Source organism: Ranitomeya variabilis, chromosome 8, assembly GCF_051348905.1.
Source record: "Ranitomeya variabilis isolate aRanVar5 chromosome 8, aRanVar5.hap1, whole genome shotgun sequence".
In the NCBI taxonomy this organism is placed as follows: Eukaryota; Metazoa; Chordata; class Amphibia; order Anura; family Dendrobatidae; genus Ranitomeya; species Ranitomeya variabilis.
Window position 1 is genome coordinate 184774142 of NC_135239.1, and position 24510 is coordinate 184798651.

General features: G+C 42.7%; 1 long non-coding RNA gene across 1 annotated transcript; it reads right to left on the reverse strand.

Moving 5' to 3' along the window:
* Nucleotides 1-746: 746 nt before the first annotated feature.
* On the reverse strand, nt 747-19753 carry LOC143787326 (uncharacterized). Its single transcript, XR_013218327.1, has 3 exons — nt 19608-19753; nt 7310-7389; nt 747-1071 (listed from the first exon to the last, which is right to left on the reverse strand). It is a non-coding gene; the product is annotated as an uncharacterized LOC143787326 (long non-coding RNA).
* Between the last annotated feature and the right edge of the window lie 4757 nt (nt 19754-24510).

The following is a 24510-nucleotide window of genomic DNA, read 5'->3' on the forward strand; positions in this document are numbered from 1 at the left end:
GGAGACCATCTAACTTCAAGGAGCTGGAGCAATTTTGCCTTGAGGAATGGGCAAAAATCCCAGTGGCAAGATGTGGAAAGCTCATAGACACTTATCCAAAGTGTCTTGCAGCTGTAATTGCAGCAAATGGAGGCTCTACAAAGTACTGACTTTAGGAGGTGAATAGTTATGCACTCTGAAGTTTTTAATTATTTTTTCCTATTTGTTTCACAATAAGAAGAAAACAAAACGTTCACAGTTGTAGGCATGTTCTATCTATCTGTTCTGTAGTTTTGATTTTTTTCAGACAGATGTTATCAATTCCCAAAGTAATTTCTTTCCAACTGCAACAGTGGGAGTGAAAAAGGATAATTGCTCTGTTTAATCAAAACACAAAACTCATCACCAGCAACCCAAACAACATTGTGTCATTTAAAGGGAACGTGTCATCAGGAAATAATCTTTTAATTAAATCAGGGTGTTTTTTTTATTTAAAAAAATTGCAGATTCCACTCTGGCCACTGAGCCTAATAATAAGCTGATAGTTTCTCCTTCCTAGAGGTTTCTGCTCTGTAGTCATCTCATTATCATCACAGTCAGGATTACAATGACAGATAACACTGATGTACAGGTAACAGAAGACCTGTAGCTCCCCATAGTGATGGTCACAGCTCACCTCCTCACCCTCCCTGCACTCTTCCGCGCTCAGGGTAAGAATCGTCACGTTCACCCTATTTTTCTGATTTCATTTGATGACCATACCCCATGATATTTTTGGGTGGTGACGTTAAGTTTTACAAACTCTTTTTCTGAGTTTTCGAAATAAAACCTATTGTGCTCAGTCCATGGAGCATTGCATACAGTTGTGAGGCATGACTGGAATTCTTCTGGGCCCTCATGACATTCATAGTAACAAAGATACAAGGAATTCCATATAGTCGCTGCAGTCAGTGGGAGGTGTCTGCCGGGGAGCTGGGTGACCACTTGTTTTCATGGTAATCACCGCTCTCTTCCCTCTGTGCTCAGGTCCCATTATACATTTCCTGTTGATAGTTGTATGCTCTGACGCCAGTCCCGTGGCTGGTAGGAAAACTAATATTATCAAAGAAAATAGATTTAAAAAAAAAAAAGGAAAATGCTACAACACTAATTTCTGCTGACTTTTTTGTTGCATTTTCCCCTTTTTTAGGGTGCAGAGTTGAAGCAGTTTTTTGTTATGCGTTTTTTTTCTATTGCAAAAATACTGGTATTTTGCACTTAAAATGCAACTGTGTGTTTTTACATTTTTTTTAGGCTTCCCATAGAAACCTATAGGGAATAAAATGCACCAAAAAAACGCACTATTGCACAACACCTTTAAATGCACGGTGGGGGTGAGTATTTTTTTGAAATCACATCCATTTTGCTTGAACTGTCAAATTATACAGTGGATTTTTTTTGCACTTTAGGGCCATGGCCTAGTGCTCTGCTGTCTCATCCACGGCCTATCTGAATTCTGCTATTCCTGCACCTCCCTGTGACCACAATTTGCATGCACGCAACAAATCTGTAGCAGTTATGCAATAAATATATATACATTTTTCACACTGCTAAGTTCACATGAATAATCACAAACACAATGTGAATGTTACCCATCCTCAAACATTACTCATCCAGATTAAACGCTCTTTCATTTTTCAGCCTCGTGACTCATAAATGAGTCTTTTAGCGCTGCCGGCAGGTTTAGGGTTAAAAGCCGTCTGTGCAGTTTGTTCCCCCGTGACCTCCAATTCTGTCACTTGAGGCAGAAAAGATGAACAATCCGAGATGACAATAGTCCTTGTCTCAGCGCTCCCGTGTCACCGCCAGACTACACCTCATAATTAACATTTTTTTTTCTTTATTCACAGAAAAATCTCCTAGCTCAGCATGTTGTAAGAGACCGAATGTGATGGGGGCGGAAAAAAAAAAAAAAAGATTTCGCAAACCATAATAGCAAGGAATGTTAAAACAAGAAAAAAAAATAAAAAAATATTTGACGCCAATAGAACAAGTACCACCCTGACGCGTCCCACTGTCCAGTGTCTAAACTGCATGGATTGTTCACCAGGTTCAGGATTCGCATGGAAACAGCAACAGGGACATTCGCTCTCGCAGTGACAGTGGAAAAGCGTTCCCATATTAAGAAGTCATGGCATACCCATACGATATAATTTGTGGCTGTCTTCGACCACTTATGATCAGTCGAGACCACCACAGTGCAGGGAAAATGTGAGACCATGTTGCCACTTGATAAACTGCTGCTTTTTTTTCTGCAGGAATTATCTCCAAAATACACAATAGCTTTGATTGTTGGGAGAAGGGTTGCGTCTTTTTGATGAGTTTTCCATCTTTTTTGGTGCAGTTTTAACACAGTGGGTTTTTTTGTGCGGCTTTAGTTCAGAAATGCCAAAAAAGCATGTAAAGACATATTTGCGTTTTTACATTCTTTTTTTCAGGCTCCTTCTAGGGAAAAAAAATCACCGAAAAACTATACAGTTCAATTAAGTCTCTAAACAGTGAACAAAAGTTTTCATAAAATTGCATCCACTTTGGTAAAACTGTCAAATGAATCAAATTTTCTGCACAACAAAACGCAGGGGGATAACCGTTGGATTTGTGCTGAGTGGGAACATGCGCTAAAGGAGACAAATCCCATAGAGAGGATTGGTGGACATCTCATCAATCACACCAGGAAATAACGGCATATCTTTGGAATATGTTACGTATGAATTCTAAAGGTGGAAAAACCTTTTTATGGAATTTCTATTATTATTGGGTATCAGTATAGACCATATATATAAACCAGGCCGTGTAGGACCAATGTACACGAAGAGTGTGGATGGACTCTGCATGAGAAGAAATTGTCATGGTGTGTTCCTCATGGTCATCCAACGGGACCTTGGCTGAGCCCAGCAGAAGGAGTATTGAAATAATACTCTCTCCCATGATTAGTGGCTTGAGGGCAGGGGTTGCAATCACACCCAGGCCCTTAAAACTAGAGGAGACCCCAAAGGTTTCTTTACCCCATTTGAAAAGAATACTACTATTAAAGACCTATGTAAGTTGGGGATCCCACTGGAAATTTTGAATTTGGGCTCCTATGAGTTTCAAGTTACACGATTAATCGAAGGGGGTTTAGAGACAGGTCTACTCTTCAAACTGAAAAAAAAAATATAATAGCCATTGGTTCGTAATATTAAAATAATATGTTAAATAAAATACATATACAATAATAAAGCCCTTATGTTCACCATGTAAATCTCCCACCGCTTTGCAGATCCTGCTGGTCCTTGTTAGCTGTCCTGCATCAATGTGGCTATCCTCATCTGATGGCTGCAGCGAGTTAGGCTACTTTCACACTAGCGTCAGGAACAACCCGTCGCTGTGCGTCGGGCCGACGTTCCCGACGCTAGCGTGGTCTCCGCCGCACAACGGGGGCAGCGGATGCATTTTTACCACGCATCCGCTGCCCCATTGTGAGGTGCGGGGAAGTGCGGGGAGGTGGGGGCGGAGTTCCGGCCGCGCATGCGCGGTCGGAAAAAGCGGACCGTCGGGAGCAAAAAACGTTACATGTAACGTTTTTTTCTCCCGACGGTCCGCTACCACACGCCCAAGCGTCGCAAAACGGACGCAACGTTTGGCAATGCGACGCAAATGCGTCGCTAATGTTAGTCTATGACAAAAAAACGTATCCAGCAAGAACTTTTGCTGGATGCGTATTTTCGGCAAAACGACGCATTTGCGACGTATTGCAGTTAACGCTAGTGTGAAAGTAGCCTAACTGACCTTGGTGGTCATGTGCTGATCTTACTACTATCACTGCTGAGGACATTGATTGGCTGCAGTGGTTACCTTAGGATGGTCATAGCATCATCACTGCAGGACAACTGATGAGGACCAGTAGTGCTGGAGCAGTGAAGGATTCACCAGATACTTGAAGTTAGTGCATCCTCGACTTCTCATGCAGAAGTGCACGGTGTTACACATGTCTGCTGGTGGATGAACACAGGCTTTTTTTTTCTTTAAGACAAAGGGTGGCAGGGAAATCACAGATGGTGATGGGACTTAAAAAAAATAAAATGCAAGAAAATTGTCTAAGCTATGCAATACTATGAGTGAGTCCAATATTGAGAAAGATTGTCTACTCCTGGTTTATGGTCTGTCATGCAGAGTATATAAATATTATTGGGTATGACATGACAAGGACTAATAGAACTAATATACTGGAGTAATTTGAACATTTAATAAGCTTTCCTAATGTTACTCAATATACTAAAGGGATAAAAGGTGAAGAGTTTTATATGACTTTTTATAGCTATAGCCATGTTTTATTTGGTCCTCATCATGTGCGAGAGATCCCTGCCCTGGAACAAAATGTATGTATCTATCAGTCATATGTTATGCACAGTAAAGCAAGAGATGGCGGTACATCCTATGGCTTTAGGCTCTGAATGTATCCACCTTTACTAAAATTATGTCTGGGTATGGTTTAGCACAAGGGCCATGGGCGTTGGTACAGCAAACAAGTGAGGCACGCTGGACACAGCTGGGATACTGGAAATCACAGGCAAGAGGGAGATGTACTAGAGACCAAGGACAGGCAGCGGAGATGCTGGAAACCACAGGCAGCCAGGAGACATCTAAGAGACCACGGACAGGCAGCGGCGATGTTGGAAACAGCAGGCAAGAGATGTCTAGGAGACCAAGGGCAGGCAGCTGGGATGCTAGAAACTGAAGACACAAGACGTCCAGAAGACTACAGACAGGCAGATGGGATTTTGGATACCGCAGGAAGGCAGAAGACATCCAGGAGACCATGGACAGTCACCTGGAAATTGGGATGCTGGAAACCACAGGCAGGTGAGAGACATTCAAGAGACCATGGACAGGCAGCGGAGATGCTAGAAACAGTAGACAGTCAGGAAACCACAGAGAGGCAGCTGGGATGCTGGAAACCACAGGCAGGCAGGAGACATCCAAGAGAACACAGACAGGAGTGATGATGTTGCAAACAGCAAGCAGACAGGAGACATCCAGGAGGCTACGGACTGGCAGCTGGGCTGCTAACCACAGACAGGCATCCGGGATGTTAGAAACCACACACAGGAGACCACAGACAGGCATGTTAGGGCATGTTAGGTTAGGCTATGGGTTGAACTAGATGGACTTAAAGTCTTCCTTCAACCTTAATAACTATGTAACTAAATGGGATGCCAGAAACCTCAGGAAGGCAGGAGACATCCAGGAGACTGCAGATAGGCAGTTAAGCAGGTCAATGTGCTTAGAGCAACTCAGAGTCTTAGGAGCACTGAAGTCTGGCCTTATATAGGCCCCGGCAGGTGCTCATATGGGATCACGCCGGGCTATCTGCAAAGTCTGATGTGGAGCGCAACAACAGAGTCTAACGGACAGAGGTGAGGGTAGCAAAGCATGGATCTGGGACAGGTGCATAACAGATTTGTTGTGTTACAACTAAAGGGAACCTGTTACCTGTTATTTATACCCCAAACTAATGCCATCTGTTTAAAAGGTGCCGTAATCCTTTATTTTGGAAATGTGGATTTACAATTTAGATAAATTGATTGTTGAATTGTTATGCAAATAAGCTGCAAGTGCAGTGGGCGGGCCTTGCACTTACACCTCTCCCACCTCTCTTCCCTATTCTCCGCCCTCCACCTGACTCCTGTCAGTGATTGACAGGTCACTCTTCTATCAATGATCTGCCTCTTCAACTCCAGATCGAGTGCAAGCACCATCATTCCCTGGAGCGGTGCGTGCGCAGTAAGGTCCTGATGAAGCAGACTGCTAGTGTCCGGCATGATCTGCATAGTTTGCAAATTGCCCCAGACAGTGAAAGTGACCTTCACTAGGACGGTCAGCGTGAGAACAAGCAGCAGAAGAAGGTCAGTGTCTTTATGAATTTTTGGGGGCAGGCGTAGCTGTTTAAAACTGGCCTAAAAACCCTAAAAGTCGCATTTTTTTTCCATAGATCTGTAAATCTGATCAGATGTATGGACTATGGTTATAAAAGAATTACGGTATATGCCATAGCACTCTACTCATGCCCCTCCTTGCCATTTAAAACCTTTTAAAGTTAATTATTTTTTTTCCATTAATTATTTTTAAGCTTAACTTCCAGCACCAAGTTCGGAGACAACACCCTATTGATATGTCACTTTCCTCCGGGGCAGCAAGTGCCCAACCTAATGTAAGTATTTAGACGAAAAATCGAAATGACGGCTCTAATTGATTACTTGTTTTCAGGTCTCTGTGCAGGGAATATAGATAGTTTGTCTGTACAATTATCACACACCCTAAATTAGTACGACCTCAGCATTATCTCAGCGTTTTATACATCAGTGCCCGGATACTCACACATGTGCAGACATGGCTTATATTGTAAATAGTGATGAGCAATATACTCGTTACTCGAGATTTCCCGAGCACGCTCGGGGGTCCTCCGAGTATTTTTTAGTGCTCAGAGATTTAGTTTTTCTTGCCAAAGCTGAATGATTTACATCTGTTAGCCAGCATAAGTACATGTGGCTCGAGAAATCTCGAGTAACGAGTATATTCGCTCATCACCAATTGTAAACAATTGGATCATTACTTTTAGATATAATATAATACAAAGTTTTAGGCTTTTTTTTAGGCACATTTGTGCCTTTTTTTGTTATAATTGTTCTTGTTTTTCGCCTGTTTTTCCTTTGAGCATTATTCTTTTATTTTTCACCTTATTCAAAGTCTATTTTCTATGCTTTTTAATTTTTTATATGTGTTATTATAGTTTGTGTTTGAGGTTTCCAGATGTTTCTGACTGATTCTTTTATTGCAACTTTTTAAAAAGTCACAACAGTTTTGTGCAAATTCTGTTACCCCAGGAGGGATTTTATGTACGCCATAAGTTATTTTGGAACGAATTATGCAACATTTTATAGAACCATGAGAAATTGGGTCTTAAAACTCACAAAAGAGGTTCAAGGTAAAAATGAAGAGCATTTTTTTTTATTATTTTAGGCCAAAATTCATGAGCACCACAAATTTGGCACAAAAACATCACTGAATATCACAAAGATAAAAAAAGAAAACTGACTTAAAAAACCCACAAATGATAAATCAGGCCCTTTGATCCAATGCTGAATACATTTAGCATATTCTTTTACACACCTGAAACTTATCCGTGATATGGGGAAAGCAAAAAAGTTCTGAGTAACAGAAAATGGCCAAATTATGATGGTTGGAAAAATGGGTCAGAGCATCTCTAAAATGGCATATCTTGTGTTTCCAGTTTACAGCAGATAGTACCTACCAACATTGATCCAAATCAACAACAGGTCATGGCCACCCATATGTAAGAGGAGCAAGAGCTATCCAGTCTGGTCCAATCCCCTAAAAAAGATGAGAGAGAGATCATTAAATATATGTAATCTGTTGCAACAATCCTGAGAGTTATTAGCAGTTAAATCTCTTTTTTTTATGGAGAAAAATAGTCACAGACCAGTTATTGAACCCATTCTGACTCCTGTACTCCATCCAGCATTTATGGGGGGTGGCTGCATGGATATTATTAAGGGCTGGATGAGGGGGAGATTACGAGGGTCTGGATGTGGATACATTATGAGGGGCTGGCTGTGTGGACATTATGAGGGGCTGAATGTGGGAACCTTATGAGAGGCTGGCTGTGTGGACATTAGGAGGGGCTGAATGTGGGGCTTAATGATGGGCTGGCTGTGTGAACATTATGAGGGGCTGGCTGTGGGGACATTGAGGGGCTAGCAAAGTAGACATTATGAAGGGCTGAATGTGGGTACCTTATGAGAGGCTGGATGTGTGGACATTAGGAGGGGATGGATGTGGGTTGCATTATGAGGGGCTGCATGTAGGAACATTATGAGGGGCTGGATGTGGAATGAGGGGGTGGATGTGGAGACATTATGAGAGTCTGGCTGTTTGGACATTATGAAGGGCAGGATGTGGGGACTTTATGAGGAGTTGGCTGTGTGGGCATTATATGAGGGTCTGGATGTGCAGACATGAGGGGCTGGTTGTGTGGACATTATATGAGGGGCTGGATGTGGGGACATTATGAGGGGTTTGATGTAGGGACATAATGAGGGGTAGGCTGTGTGGACATTATGAGGGGTTTGATGTAGGGACATAATGAGGGGCTGGATGTGGGGATATTATAAAGGGCTGGCTGAGGAGACATAAGAGGCTGGCTGAGGGGACATTATAAGAGGCTGGCTGTGGGGACATTATAAAGGGCTGGCTAAGGAGACATAAGAGGCTGGCTGAGGGGACATTATAAGAGGCTGGCTGTGGGGACATTATGAGGGACTGGCTGTGGGGAAATTTTGGGTGACATTATGAGTGTCTGGATGTGGGGACATTTTGAGAGGCTGGCTGTGTGGACATGATGAGGGGAAAACTGCGGACATGATGAGGGTCTGGATGTGAAGACGTTATCAGGGTCTGGCTTTGGGGGCATTATGAAGGGCTGCATGTGGGGACATTAAGAGGGGATAGCTGTGGGGGGCATATGAGGAGCTGGCTGTGGGGACATTACAAGGGGCTGTCTGTGTGGACATTACGAGGGGTTGTCAGTGGGGATATTACAAGAGGGGATGGATGTGGAGACATTATGAGGGGATAGCTGTGGGGACATTACAAGGGGCTGGCTGTGGGGACATTATGAGGGGCTGACAGTAGTGATATTACAAGAGGAGCTGGCTGTGGAGACATTACAGGAGGGGCTGACTGTGGAGATTATACGAGGAGCTGTGGGGAACATCCAAGAGGGGCTGTGGGGGACATCATATTGTATTGGAGCCTGTCAGTGACATTATACTGTATATAGAGGGCTGTGGTGGACATCATACTATATATGAGGGGCTATGGTGGACATCAGTGTATATTGGGGGACTGTTGTGAATATACTGTATAGGCGGCTGTTGTAACCATCATACCTTGTAGGGGGACAGTGTCATGAGGGGGGAACAGTTTGGAGAGGCAATGTGGTTGGCAATGTAAGGACATAGTATGAAGAGGGGGCACAGAATGGATATGGAAGGGACAGCATGAAATGTGGGCACAGTATGGAGAGAGGTTAGCCTTATGGGGGACAATATGGAGATATGGAGAGTGTAAGGGAAAACAGTAGAGAGGGGGCATCCATGGTATAGGCCGTAGTTCATAGGGACAGACAATGTGGCAGTTATAGCTGTTAATATAGAGAACCTATATATACACAATCTCATAAAGTATTTCCTAGAGGGCATAAATATGCTCCCACTTAGTACCAGGCATAGAGATTATGTACGAAGAGTCAGAAGCAGATTATAATCGTAGTTAGTGCAATATAATACTTTATTATTGACAATTAAAATAATAGTGAAAGTATGTGAGACCTATAAAAAAAGACATATAGAGACAGCCGGGGCTAGGCGGAGAAAAATATGCCCTCTTAGATCCAGGTTAGAGGATCTACACACTGGATATATTATTTAGACAAAAAATGCACGTTTATCTAAAGGTTCAAAAGATATGTATAAATGTGACAAATGTCTATATAATAGGTAAGCACCTATTAGTCGTAAGTCTAAACATGCAAGTAATGCTAAAAAGGTTGCCTAAAAAAATTATTGTCTTATAACAGGTAAACAGACATAGTCAACTATCAAGAAAGTCCTACCAAAGTATAAGATCCTGAAATATATGGTACATACATACAGGTTATTAACCCAGTGTTGGAGGAAGGATCTATTGTCTCAGATAGTTATATTAAACTAGATGGTGGCCCGATTCTAACGCATCGGGTATTCTAGAATATGTATGTATGTATGTATATAGCAGCCACGTAGTATATAGCACAGGCCACGTAGTATATAGGAGCCATGTAGTATATAGCAGACAAATTTAAGGGCAGCACGGAGGTGCAGTGGTTAGCACAGCAGCCTTGCAGTCCTGGGTTCTAATCCCACTCAGGACAACATCTGCAAAGAGTTTGTATGTTCTCTCCGTGTTTGCGTGGGTTTCCTCCGGGCACTCCGGTTTCCTCCCACATTCCAAAGACATACTGATAGGGAATTTAGATTGTGAGCCCCATTGGGGACAGCGATGATAATGTGTGCAAACTGTAAAGCGCTGCGTAATATGTTAGCGCTATATAAAAATAAAGATTATTATTATTAAATACTACGTGACCTGTGCTATGTACTATGTGGCTGCTATATACCTATAGGATACCCAATGCGTTATACGTAGTATATAACAGTGGCCATGCAGTATATAACACAGCCCAAATAGTATATAACACAGCCCACGCAGTATAAAGCAGCCACGTAGTATATAACACAGCCCACGTAGTATATAACACAGCCCACGCAGTATATAACACAGCCCAGGCAGTATATAACACAGCCCATGTAGTATATAGCACAGCCCACGTAGTATATAACACAGCCCACGCAGTATATAGCAGCCACGTAGTATATAACACAGGCGACGTAGTATATAACACAGCCCACATAGTATCTAACACTGGCCAGGTAGTATATAGCAGCCACGCGGTATGTAACACAGCCCACGTAGTATATAGCAGTGTTGGCACCATATCCCTGTTAAAAAAAGATAATTAAAATAAAAAATAGTTATATACTCACCCGCCAGGATCCAGCGAAGCTGTGCCGATGAACGCGTGGCACCTACCATCTTCCGTTCCCAGGATGCATTGCGAAATTACCCAGATGACTTAGCGGTCTAAGTCTTCTGGGTAATTTCGCAATGCATCTCTGGGAACAGAAGCTGGCAGGAGCCGCGCGCGCCTCAGCGGACTACGGAAGGTGAGAATAGCAGGTTTTTTGTTTTTTTTATTATATTTAACATTAGATCTTTTTACTATTGATGCTGCATAGGCAGCATCAATAGTAAAAAGTTGGGGACACACAGGGTTAATAGCGGCGGTTACGGAGTGCGTTACCCGCAGCATAACGCGGTCCGTTAACGCTGGCATTAACCCTGTTTGAGCGGTGACTGGAGGGGAGTATGCGGGTGCCGGGCACTGACTGGACGGAAGTAGGGAGGGACTAATCGCACTGTGCCCGTCGCTGATTGGTCGCGGCAGCCAGGACAGGCAGCTGGCGAGACCAATCAGCGACGCGGGATTTCCAGGACAGACAGACAGACAGAAGGAAGTACCCCTTAAACAATTATATAGTACACTGTGTTCCAAATTATTATACAAATAATATTTCCTCATATTTTCTCTAAATTACCTATCTGAATTGCAGTCATTGTTATTTTCCAGTCATCTACTATTCTAGTATAATTGCAATGTTTTGGAACAAACTGCCTATGAAAACAGAATCTTTTAAAAAAAATAAACACTCAAAATGCATGTTCCAAATTATTATGCACAGCAGAGTTTTCAACCTTTTTTTTTATTTTGAACAAAAAAATGGTCAATTGTGAAGTTATAAGCATTATCAGCTTATTACAAAATGAAATCAAACAGTTTTCAAGTGAAAACTTTATTCTAGGTGATGTTACATTTGCACATAGGACCCCTTGTTCGAAAGAAGGTTCTGAACTCTCTCGTCCATTGAATTTGTCAGTTTTTGGATGGTTTCTGCTTCAATTGTTTTGCATGTGGACAGAATACCCTCCCAGAGCTGTTGCTTAGATGTGACCTGCCTCCCGCCATCATAGACACTCCTTTTGATGATGCTCCAGAGGTTCTCAATGGGGTTGAGGCCAGGGGAAGATGGTGGCCACACCATAAGCTTGTCCTCTTTTATGCCCATAGCAGCCAGAGATGCAGATGTGTTTTTTGCAGCATGAGACGGTGCATTATCATGCATAAAAATGATCTTGCTGCAGAAAGCACGGTTCTTCCTCTTGAACCATGGCAGGAAGTGTTGTTTTAGAAACTCCACATAGATTATGGAGTTCATCTTTACCCCTTCAGGGATCATAAAGGGGCCGACAATCTCTCTCCCCATGATTCCAGCCCAAAACATTACTCCACCTCCTCCTTGTTGGCGCCTTAGGCTACGTTCACATTTGCGTTGTGCGCCCTGCTAAGCTACATCTCGACGCGCGTTTTTTTTTTAGTTATAGCTGTTAATGGCTGACAGTGTGGTGGTTATAGCTCATAAGGGCAGACAGTCTCGAGGGCATACACCATAAGAGGCTTATATAGGGGAAAGTATGAGCAGACATTTTAATGCAGAGGACATTATTATTATTATTATTATTATTATTATACATTTTTATAGCGCCAATTATTCCATGGCACTTTACATGTGAAATACGGGGCAAATATAGACAAATACATTAAACATGAGCAAAAAACAGGGCACACGGGTACATAAGGAGGGAGGACCCTGCCCGCGAGGGCTCACAGTCTGGAGGGGATGGGTGATGATACACCAGGAGAGGGTAGAGCTGGTTGTGCGGCGGTTCAGTAGGTTCAGGATCACTGCAGGCTGTAGGCTTGTCAGAAGAGGTGGGTCTTCAGGTTCTTTTTGAAAGTTTCTATGGTAGGCGAGAGTCTGATGTGTTGGGGTAGAGAGTTCCAGAGTTTGGGGAAGCACGGGAGAGGTCTTGGATGCGGTTGTGGGAAAAGGAGATGAGAGGGGAGTAGAGAAGGAGGTCTTGAGAGGATCGGAGGTTGTGTGTTGGTAGGTACTGGGAGATCATGTCACAGATGTATGGAGGAGATAGGTTGTGGATGGCTTTGTAGGTCATTGTGAGGGTTTTGAACTGGAGTCTCTGGGCGATAGGAAGCCAGTGAAGGGTTTGGCATAGGGGAGAGGTTGGGGAATAGCGGGGAGACAGGTAGATTAGTCGGGCAGCAGAGTGTAGGATGGATTGGAGTGGTGCCAGAGTGATAGAGGGGAGTCCAGAGAGTAGGAGGTTGCAGTAGTCGAGGCGGGAGATGATAAGGGCATGCACTAGTGTTTTTGCGGTGTCGCGGTCAAGAAATGCGCGGATCCGGGAAATGTTTTTGAGTTTGAGGCGGCAGGAGGAGGCAAGGGCTTGGATATGCGGCTTGAAAGAGAGGGCAGAGTCGAGGATCACCCCGAGGCACCGGGCGTGTGGGACTGGGGAAAGTGAGCAGCCATTGACATTGATGGATAGGTCTGGTGGAGGGGTAGAGTGAGATGGGGAAATATGATGAATTCTGTTTTGTCCATGTTCAGTTGTAGAAAGCGAGCAGAAAAGAAGGCTGAAATAGCAGACAGACAGTGCGGGATTTTGGTAAGTAAGGATATTTTAATGACACTTATTTTAAGGGCACCATGTTGGGATTTGCTGCAGAAGAGCAGCAAACAGGGAAGTCTGCAGAGTAGAGCTGTGGATGTGAAAAGTCATCATGGCATCTGGACAAGATGGAGGCGAAAAGAAAGAAACAAGTCAATCAGAGAAGTTCTCACATATAAGGTACCTGGATGTAAATTTTTACTTGTTGATACTGACTATGTCAAATCAGTACTGTTGTTCCTGTATAGACCACAGTCTGATAATGACTGATAACAACAACTCCCAGCATCTCCTTACCATCGTTAAAGACCCACTGGGAGTTGTAGGTTCATGAGGTACAAATTTATATGGGCCCGACTTCACATTACAACTGATTGCTGTACTAAGCTTGGTAATTTAGTCATGCATTAATGGTGGTTCTGATTATGTATTCATGTACTAATGGTGGTTCTGGTGATGTATTCATGTACTGATGGTGGTTCTGGTGATGTATTCATGTACTGATGGTAGTTCTGGTGACATATACATATACTGATGATGGCATTGGTGTTGTATTTATTTGCTGACGGTGGTTCTCATGATGTGTTCAGTATTTATGTACTGATGATGATTTCGGTTTCATATTCATGTACTGATGATGGCTCTTGTAATGAATACATCATCAGAACAACCATCTCTACGTGAATACGTCAAAATAACCACTATTCGTACATGAAAACTTCACGAGAACCATTATCTGTACTAGAATATGGCACGAGAATCACCATCAGTTTTGTTGCAAACTGTATATATTGCATGACGCATGTAAAAACCATCAGAAGTATCCCTTTATCTATAATGGGGTCTGTTTAGTTTCTTTTAAGATTTCCGCCAAATGATGGACACCTTAATTTAAACCAAACGGCCATCATTTTGATTAAGCTATATTTGTTTCCATGACCGTCCTTGAGTCTGACAATTAAAATATAGTGCGTCAGGGATGAATATCACTATTTGTCCCCCCAACCAATGAACCAATGTTTGTGGACTCCAAACAATGAATGATTCTATATCTAATAGTGATGAGGGAATATACTCGTTACTCAAGATTTCTCGAGCATGCTCGGGGGTCCTCCGAGTAATTTTTAGTGCTCGGAGATTTCGTTTTTCTTGCCGCAGCTGAATGATTTACATCTGTTTGCCAGCATAAGTACATGTGGGGATTCCCTAGAAACCAGGCAACCCCCAAATGTACTTATGCTGGCTAAGAGCTGTAAATCATTCAGCTGCGGCAAGAAAAACTAAATCTCCGAGCAGTAGAAAATACTCGGAGGACCCCCGAGCATTCTCGAGAAATCTCGAGTAACGAGTATATTCGAATGCTCATCGCTAATATCTAACTTTGAAAACATACTCCCTGTTGAGCCTCACCCATAAAATACACCATTTTATTTGAATTTTGTTGGTATTTTGGCGGAAAAAGGTAACAATTCTAGTGGAAATAGTTGTCAGAGCGACAGGAGAGGGGCGCTAGGGAGCCTGTTACTTTAGTTTTTGACCCACTCCTTTACTTGAGGCTTGAGGGTACATTGGTGGTAGGGGAGCACCATTGGTTTAATCTGCCTAAGGCACCAAAATACGGTACCTTGTCCCGGCCCTGCCACCACCGAATGTGTTTGATACGTGAACATCATAACTGGACCAAGGAGCAATGGAAGACGGTGGCTTGGTTTGATTAATCACATTTTCATTGAGATCATGGGGACGATTTTCTGTTGCAAAACTTTGGGCCCTGGGATCTTTCTTTGTGGTGCACCATCTACCTTAAACTTGTACAGACCATGTACAATGATAACAGTATACCCTAGTGACGATGGCCTCTTTTAGCCGGATAGTTCACTCTGCCATATTGCAAAAATTGCTCAAGATTGGTTTCAAGAACTTGACAAAGAGATGAAGATGATGATGTGCATATATTAGTTGTTCTGAAAAAAATAAGTCTGATCCATGGAGTCTGCAACTCAGTGCCAATATCACCTTCAAAAAATAGAAGCTACGGGTGGTAGAGTATGGGGACAGGTCTACTCTCCTCCCAGCCATCTGAAAATAAGAAACTCTCTAATGTATTTTTTAGTGAAATCTGCTTCTTTCTCCTCTGGACTGATCTTTCATTCTCTAAATTCTCAAGTCTCGGGTAAAATCTGCTTTCAGTGAAGACAGATTTTCACATTACTGAGAAAGGAGTTGATGGTTGATCCTCATAAAGTTCTACGGACTAATGTAACTGTCCTTTAAGGAGAACGTGCATCAGAATGTCTGTGTCCAATCTGTATCTCCATAGAATTTTGAAAGTCCCAACTGTCAACTCCTATCTCAGTAATAGAAGAGTAAGTATTTACTGAAGACTGATTTTAACGATTTTCCCCAAAATAAATGGAGAAGAGGAAGAGGTGAAAGAAGTAGATTTCTCTAATAAAATATATTACAAAGTTGCTTATTTTCATGTGTGCTATTGATTCATGAAATTAAATTTAAAATCAAAATTACTCTTTAAGGCTGTATACATATAGTTTTATTGTTTTTGATCGTTTGTCAAGAAATACTGCATCATGGCTCACAAAGGGTATTTCAAGGTATCACTTTGCACAGTGTAGAAAATGCACTCAGGCAGTATTGTGGTCGTTGAGAGCAACAGCGTTAAACATATATTTGCCTATTATATTATGAATTCCCTCAAGTAGCACGGAAACTAATATGGTAAGTTAAAGAAAAGAAAATATTCATGCAATATGGTGTATGTGTATAATGAAGATATTTGACGATCTCGGACAATTGAATACAATGCACTATTTCATGCGTGCACTCCTATGTACAATATACTGTGTGTGTGTGTGTTTGTGTATATGCACACACACACAATACTGTGCAAAAATGTTAGGTATGTATAAAAAAATGCTGCAAAGTAAGTATGCTTTCAAAAATGTAAATATTATGGTTGCACAAGTGTACCTAGAAGAACTGATGCTGTTTTGAATGGAAAACAAAATATTGATGTGTATTATGCTACCGATGTACATAGGTGGGATGTGTCTGAGGGATGTGAGCATGGATCTCTGAACAAGCAATGGCACATAATGTTACTCGCTACCCTTCCCTCCTATGCTTCACCAGCTGCATGTGGTTGATCTGGGAAGGATGATGCAGTGATGAACTTTAACCTCTTTTATTCACAGTACCTTAATGAGATGAGGTAAGATGTCAGGGAAGATGAAGGGATGAAGATGAGGTAGAAAGTGGAGCGTAGAGATAAACGGAGAATCCTTTTCAGTCCTGACGCACATACTGCAAGATGGCACTGACCAGCAGAAAGGATGTGAGTTGTAGAGAGAGAGGCATTGTGGGAATTACAGCTTCAGAACATGAAAACATATAATAACAATGAGTAGATTGCAGCAAAGTACAACAAACACTGTAACCATAATATCTATATAATTGGGGCAGCACGGTGGCGCAGTGGTTAGCACTGCAGCCTTGCAGCGCTGGGGTCCTGGGTTCTAATCCCACCCAGGACAACATCTGCAAAGAGTTTGTATGTTCTCTCCGTGTTTGCGTGGGTTTCCTCTGGGTACTCCGGTTTCCCCCCACATTCCAAAGACTTACTGATAGGGAATATAGATTGTGAGCCCCAACGGGGACAGCGATGATAATGTGTGTGTAAAGCGCTGCGGAATATGTTAGCGCTATATAAAAATAAAGATTATTATTATCTATATGTGAAAGATGAAGTAAGCCATATATCATTAGGGAAATGTCTCTGAAATGGCTGAAAGCCTTTGCATACAATTAGCTGAACAGCACACTCCCCGTCTGAAATCCTTGGATTTCACTATATTAACCGTCTTGAAGTGGAGGTGTTTTCCTGAAGCTCGTTGAAGGATATCTCAACCTGAAAGACAAAAAACATTGCATGCAATACAACAATAACATTAACATATAAACGAGGTAGATGAATGTCTATGACAAGTTCCTGGAGTAATCCAATGGATAGCCCATCTTTGGATTGAAGAAGCTGCACTAGGCCAAACTGTTTCCAACCCTATTGTAATCCAATGGTTCAAGTTCCTGGTTGCAATCAGATGAGCATATTAAGAGGTCTGAAAGTTTCTAGAAAGTTCCTTCTGACTATATGAAGAATTCATTCTCAACCAGTATGAGTAAGATAACCTCCGATATAGGCCTGATGAAAGATTAGGGGTCAATCTGCTTCATGACTGTCACTTCCACTCTGCGCACCTTACCATCTTCACTTGGAAAGGTTTTTGATATAAGACCCGTAGACCATGCATTTCTTTCTACCTTCTGGTCTTTCATAAGGACAAGATCTCGTACTTCTTAGGCTAAGTTCAGATTAGCGTTCGGGGGGCTTTGCTGAGGGTTGCGTACGTCTTCCGTTAAGCCCCACCTACTTCCGCATACTTCTGCATTTGTCCTGCTTACCTATCTTTAACATTGGGTATGCAGAACATGCGGATGTATGCGGATGCGTTGTTTTGAAGCGACCGCCGACCGCACGAGAACGCAAGAAGTTGTGTTTTGTGCGGACGGCGGGCGCGTCAAAACGACGCATCTGCATACATCTGCGTGTCCTGCATACCCAATGTTAAAGATAGGTACGCAGGACGCATGCAGAAGTATGTGGAAGTAGGCGGGCTTAACAGAGGACGTACGCAGCCCTCCGCAAAGCCCCCGAATGCAAATCTGAACCCAGCCTAAGCTCAGTTTAACTTGTTGCCATGTTCTTCGTCCTTGAAGGAGAGTAAGGTATTCCCTCTTCCATCTACTCCAGAAACAATTGGCCAGGTATTGAACATGCTTCCACCGTCTCTGATATTTGTTGCCGGACGCAGAGTCTTCAGGTGGGTTAGGAACAGTTCCGACTTTCAGAGTGAGGAGAGTTTCTGGAGTAAGAATAGCAGGAGATTCTGAATCCATAGATACAGGAACAAGATGTATTGAGTTCACCATAGCGGACACTTTAGCTAAGAAAGTGATTAAGATCTCAGGAGTAAGTCCTGAAAGGTTTGAGTCCATCAACATACACTCCAGTATCCTATGAGTGATGCCTATCATTCTTTACCATGCTCCACCCATATAGAAAGCGGGAAGAGGGTTGAAGACCCACGAACAACCATTATTTGCCAAGAAGTCCTAGACCGGTGTTGAATTCAACTGTACTTCTCGACAGGCACCTACAAAGTTGGTTCCACAATGAGATCTCAATTGCTTTACTGGTCCTCTGATGGCGAGGAATCATCTTAAGGCGTTGATGAAAATGGAGAAATCCATGGATTCTATTACTTCTATGTGTATCGCTGATACACTCATGCATGTGAACAACACTGCATGGTTTACTCTCTGCATACCCGCCTCTGGTTCTACGTGTGGTGAATGCCTATGGGTCAAAAACGTCCAAACCAGTATAGGTAAATGGTGGCTGTGTGCTTGTCCTATCAGCAGGCAAATCAGACATCTATTGTTGTTGCAGTTTTTCTCTTGACTTACGACTATGAATGCAGTGATGAATTAGGTGAGAAACCTGTCTCTTTGCAAAGGCCTACAACTCTTAGGGTATGTGCACACGTCAGGATTTCTTGCAGAAATTTTCCTGACAAAAACCGGACATTTCTGCCAGAAATCCGCATGCGTTTTTTTCGCGTTTTTTCATGCGTTTTTGGTGCGATTTTTGTGCGTTTTTTCCCAAATGCTTAGAATAGCGGGAAAAACGCAGAAAATCCGCAAAATTAATGAACATGATGCTTTTTTTACCGCGATGCGTTTTTTTCACGGAAAAAAACGCATCAATGTGCACAAAACATGCAGAATGTATTCTAAATGATAGAATGCATAATGTATGCGTTTTTAATGAGTTTTTATAGCATTTTTAGCGAGAAAAAACACAAAAAAACCTGAACGTGTGCACATAGCCTTAAAGCACCTTCAGTGAAATGTCTGCCTTGATGTTTGATCTTTTCGTGGTAGTGTCGTATTAGTAGAGTGGTGACATGGTGACTGCCAGGAATAATTAGGGGATTATTTTCTGCATCCTCCAACAAGACCTTGGTTAGACGATCACCAACCGTGAGTAAACCCTTGTCAATTACTGGATTTAAGTCCACAATGGGGCTATTTTAGGAACGTCTTTCATTTTATGTATATATTCCAGTCCATTCTGCTGCACATTACGTATCACAAACAGTTCACTTATAGCAATATCTTCTGCAGAGAGAGGTTTATAGCAGATGTGTCATACTGGACAATCAGCGTTACTGTCCTTATTTTGACAGCATTGTACAATGTGGACTAACCTTGCAATGGCGCAAATGAGCCTTGTCCATCTGGAGAAGCGATGAAATTGCCGACAGTCCAAGCCAACCTTCTCTTCGGATTTGGTGACGAGTTTGTTGACATCAAGATGGATCTCTGGGTCAATGTCTGGATCCTGAAGGCTGAAGCTATCTTCATTGGCAGTCTCTTCAAACTGTTCACAAAGGAACTTTGGTCCCATTAACCAAGAAGAATTTGCGAACGCGTCAGCAGACACTGGCCAAGTAGCAAGGTCTGCAGGATTAAAATGGGATAGAACAAACTGCTATTGTTCAGGTTTAGAAGATTTCTTGATACTTTCAATAGTTACTGACATACTGTAGACATATAAGCATTTTGTCTCATTGTATATGTAACCAAGAACAGCCTTGTCGGTGTTGAATTTTGTGCTATACATGTGAATTGCTAGTTCAACTCTGTATGAAGTCTGCAATATCAATGGCTAGTACAGATCCAAAGAGTTCAAGTCTGGGTATGGTGTGCTCAGGTTTAGGAAGCAATTTATCCTTCCCAAATAGAAATCTAACATGAGCTTCATTGCCAGAGTCTATAACCTTCAAATAAGCAACAGCTGCAATAGCTTCAGTAGGGGCGTCAGACAATATATGTCTCTCTTTCCTTTGACTCGTAGCAAGGGACGCTGGAGTATAACAATGTGGTATGTGGATCCTATCTGAAGCACAAGGAGATTCCCTCGAGGACCTCCACTTTAGTTTTTTTGCCAGCAGGCAGTGGTGCTACCCATTCACCAATAGACTCAGAGAGGTGTCTTAGCGGAGGCTTGCCTTGTATAATCAGGAGCACAACAAATCCAAGTGGATCATATAGACTGTTCACAACTGACATAATGCTACTCTTAATAAATTGTTTTTCTGCTGAACTAAGCTGAAGGAGTCCTTCAGCAATTTCGATCTCAATCTCAGACTTTTCTGTACTGGTGATTTGTCTGAGCCTAAATTCAAGTCTCTGAATTCTGCAGCATGATTATTGGGGTGAAAGGCCTTCATGATGACAGTATTGTTGAAGGCAATTTTATGCAATCTTAGATAACCCTTAGAAAGCATATCCTACAATTGAGCAGATCTATGGCTTCTTCCGCTATGGGCAGGGATTTGAGACCATCGTCTACGTAGAAGTCCTTTTCAAAGAACTGTGGGACGTCCTTCCCGAAATCTGATTTGCCATCTGAGGCAGTCCTACATAGCCCATATTTAGCAACTGCAGGAGAACGACTGTTTCCAAACACGTGCACCTTCATGAGGTATTCTACCATTTCCTTGATGGTGTCGTTATCTCGATGCCATAAAAACTGAAGATAATTTTTGTCATAATTTCGCACTATGAAACAATGAAACATTTGTTTAATGTTAGCAGTAAACGCGACTGGCCTTTTCTGAATCTCATGAGCACTTCCACCAGGTTTTTAGTCAGGTTTGGACCAGTAAAGAAAATGTCTTTCAGAGATACACCATGATGCTTTTGACGGTTGGATCGAACACCACTTTGACTTGTTTAGGATTTTTTTGGACGACATCATCTAAAAGAAGGTAGATACCAGTGTTCTTCATTTTCTTACAAGGGTGGAGCTGGCTCTCCATGGTGATTGCAAAATATCTGGTCCATAAAGGCTACAAAATGGTCCTTCATTTCAGGTTTGTTTCTTAATGTTCTCCGGAGTGAGAACAACCTTTGATACAGCCTGTTCTCGGTTGTTAGGAAGCTTGGCTCTTGCAGCCTCCAACGGTAAGGAAGCAACCCAGCGGTCAGGTTCGTTCTTGAAGAATCCACTGTCCACTATTTTAATAAACTCTTGGTCTTCTACGGATAAGGCCATCTTGCATTGTGTGAAACATTGTTCTCCCTCAGGAGTCACCATAGGGAGTAGGAATGGTGTCAGGCTCTTGGATGATGTTGGAGAACTGTTCTTTCACTTAGTATTGATGAGGGAATGGCTTAAAGTAAGTTGTGCAACCATTTTGGAGCACTTAAGCTTTAAAGGAGTCAACTTTGGATGCCTTGTGACTCTTATCCAAACATACATCGCCCACGATTACCCATCCTAGATCGAGTATTTGGGCATATGGAGCATAATCTGGGCCATTGTATTGCTGACGCACCTTGTGGACCTTCAGAATGTCCCTCCCAAGTAGGATTAGAATATCAGCATTCATGTCCAGAGTAGGAATTTTGTTAGGCGCCTCAAGTGGGGATGATGAAGCACAGCTTCTGAAGTGAGAATTTCTTCCCCGTTATCAAGCATCTGGTCACATTCAATTAAAAGGGATATCTGGGAATAAAAAATAAAAAAAGTGCCTATGTATTATAGGCAGGTGGTTGCTACTTACCTGTCTGTTGTGCCCAGCGCCATTCAATACCAGTACAGAGCGGTTACTGACTTTCGCTGATGGCACGTCAATAGAGTAGCAGTTTGTCTTCCTGTTGACAGGGCGGGACTACTGGTGTCATGCTGATTGACAGCTGGCTATCCACTGCCTAACTGGAGGAAGCAGGCTGTCAATCAGCATGATGCCGATAGTCACGCCCTGTCAATAGGAAGAGAAACTGGTGCTCTGTTGACAGGGAGCAGCTGAATCTCTGGCAGGAGAGGTCACTGACGGGCGCAGGGTACAAAAGTCAGTTGCCTCTGTTTGCAACTACATGCCTTTTTTAAAGTCTAGAATATCCCCTTTTAGGTTGGCAAAGGTATGTGCATGTTCTCCTCGATTGAAGAGACAATGTACCCAGAGGCTCTCCAGACAGAAGTCTCAATACGACCAGAGCAGATGTTGAGGGTGTACGGAGCCGTTTATCCCTTTTTATTGAAGATCTCAAAGAGTTTAGGCTTTGCTTATCTATTATGGCATACATTCCGGAGGACTTGTCGGCTTGTCCTTCTGGCTAGACGTTGACCAGACACACCATAGCACAGCATTTAGGAACAGTCCGTTCTCAACATACTTCAGTGCCTGAGAAGGAAACCGGTTGCAGTGGTATCAGGATCTTGTGACTCCCGCCATGCTTTTGAGCAGGGTTGGATGCTACAGAAGGTAGCTAATTGTAGGGAGCAGGTGTGGGATGCATAGATGTAACATGCTTGTCACTACTGCATTCATTGCGCTTAATGACAGCCTTACAGTACATAGCAGTGTGGTTTTTATAAGATACCCCAAGCTCCTTGAGAGTATCTCTATGCTTCTGCAAAGTCTTTGCCCTGAGTCCATGACATTCCTTAAGTGTGTGAGGCCTTTTGTGGATAGAGCTCTTATGTTGCTGTCCATTATTTTAGGAGCAACCACATTTGGTTTAGTGAAGAAGGCTACAGTAAGTGTAACGTCAGTCTTTCTCATGGATACTGTGCCCCTTAACTCTTTAAATTTACTGGTAATGTTATCATACCTTGTAGATGATGATGAAGCTGGTGGAGTAGGTTCAGTGAAGCCGAATCTGGGATCATTCTTCTTCCGAGCTTGATCACTGATGAACCTGTAAAAATGCGAAAAGGGTGGAAAGGACACGTTATGCCATCTTTTGTACGTTGAGCAGTGGTCTGCCCATTTTTCCTGAATGCTGTATGGCACCTTGGAGACTACTTGATTCACGCCATGAGCAGTGACGAGGTAACTCGTTCCTGAAAGACGTGGGCCTAATTTTGCCAATTCTATTTCCTTTAGCATATGGTTTAGATCTTGAAGTTTCCGGTTGTCTTTGTTACTTATCATTGGGAAGGTTTGCAGTTTCTTAAATAAGGCACATTCTATGGTTTCTGAAACGGACAGCTGATTTCAGCATGGAGGGACTGCATGACGTCATTGCCATGCGCCCCCGGTCACGTGCACACCGGTATCAACTGCTGACCTCTGACTGGTCGGCCGCGTGTATTGCTGAGCATAGACCCGATGGAACACACATCCAGCTGAAGTATTTCCAGGTGTCGGCCGGCACCTCACCAGCCAGGTCCGGTTGCAGCGGCGACTGCTATGGCCGCGGTCGTTATGTTCCTGCTTATATTAATAAATTTATTATTTCTGTTCATATTTATTTGTAAAGCACTCGTCACTTCATCAATTAGCTTATTGAGTCTGAATCACCCTAACTTATTCAATTGCTAACTGTTTAATATTCAATATATTTATATAAACACTAGATGGTAGCCCGATTCTAACGCATTGGGTATTCTAGAATATGTATGTAGTTTATTTATGAAGATTTTAGAATAATACATTAAATACACAGGATTCGGACTGCGCCTGTCGCTGATTGTTCACGGCCGGCCATGTATTATATAACAGCCCATGTAGTAAATAGCACAGCCACGTAGTATATTGCACAGCCACGTAGTATATAGCACAGCCACGTAGTATATAACAGCCCACGTAGTATATAGCACAGCCATGTAGTATAAAGCACAGCCACGTAGTATATAGCACAGCCACGTAGTATATAGCACAGCCCACGGAGTATATAGCACAGCCTACGGAGTATATAGCACAGCCACGTAGTATATAACACAGCCCACGGAGTATATAGCACAGCCGTGTAGTATATAGCACAGCTCACGGAGTGTATAACAGCCCACATAGCATATAACACAGCCACGTAGTTTTTAACGGCCCACATAGCATATAACACAGCTCACGTAGTATATAACAGCCCACACACACAGTATATAACACAGCCCACATAGTGTATAACACAGCCCACATAGTGTATAACAGCCCATGTAGTGTATAACACAGCCCATGTAGTGTATAACACAGGCCACGTAGTGTATAACAGAGCCCACGTAGTATATAGCACAGCCCACGCAGTATATTGCACAGCCCACGTAGTACATTACACAGCCCATGCAGTATATTGCACAGCCCATGTAGTACATTGCACAGC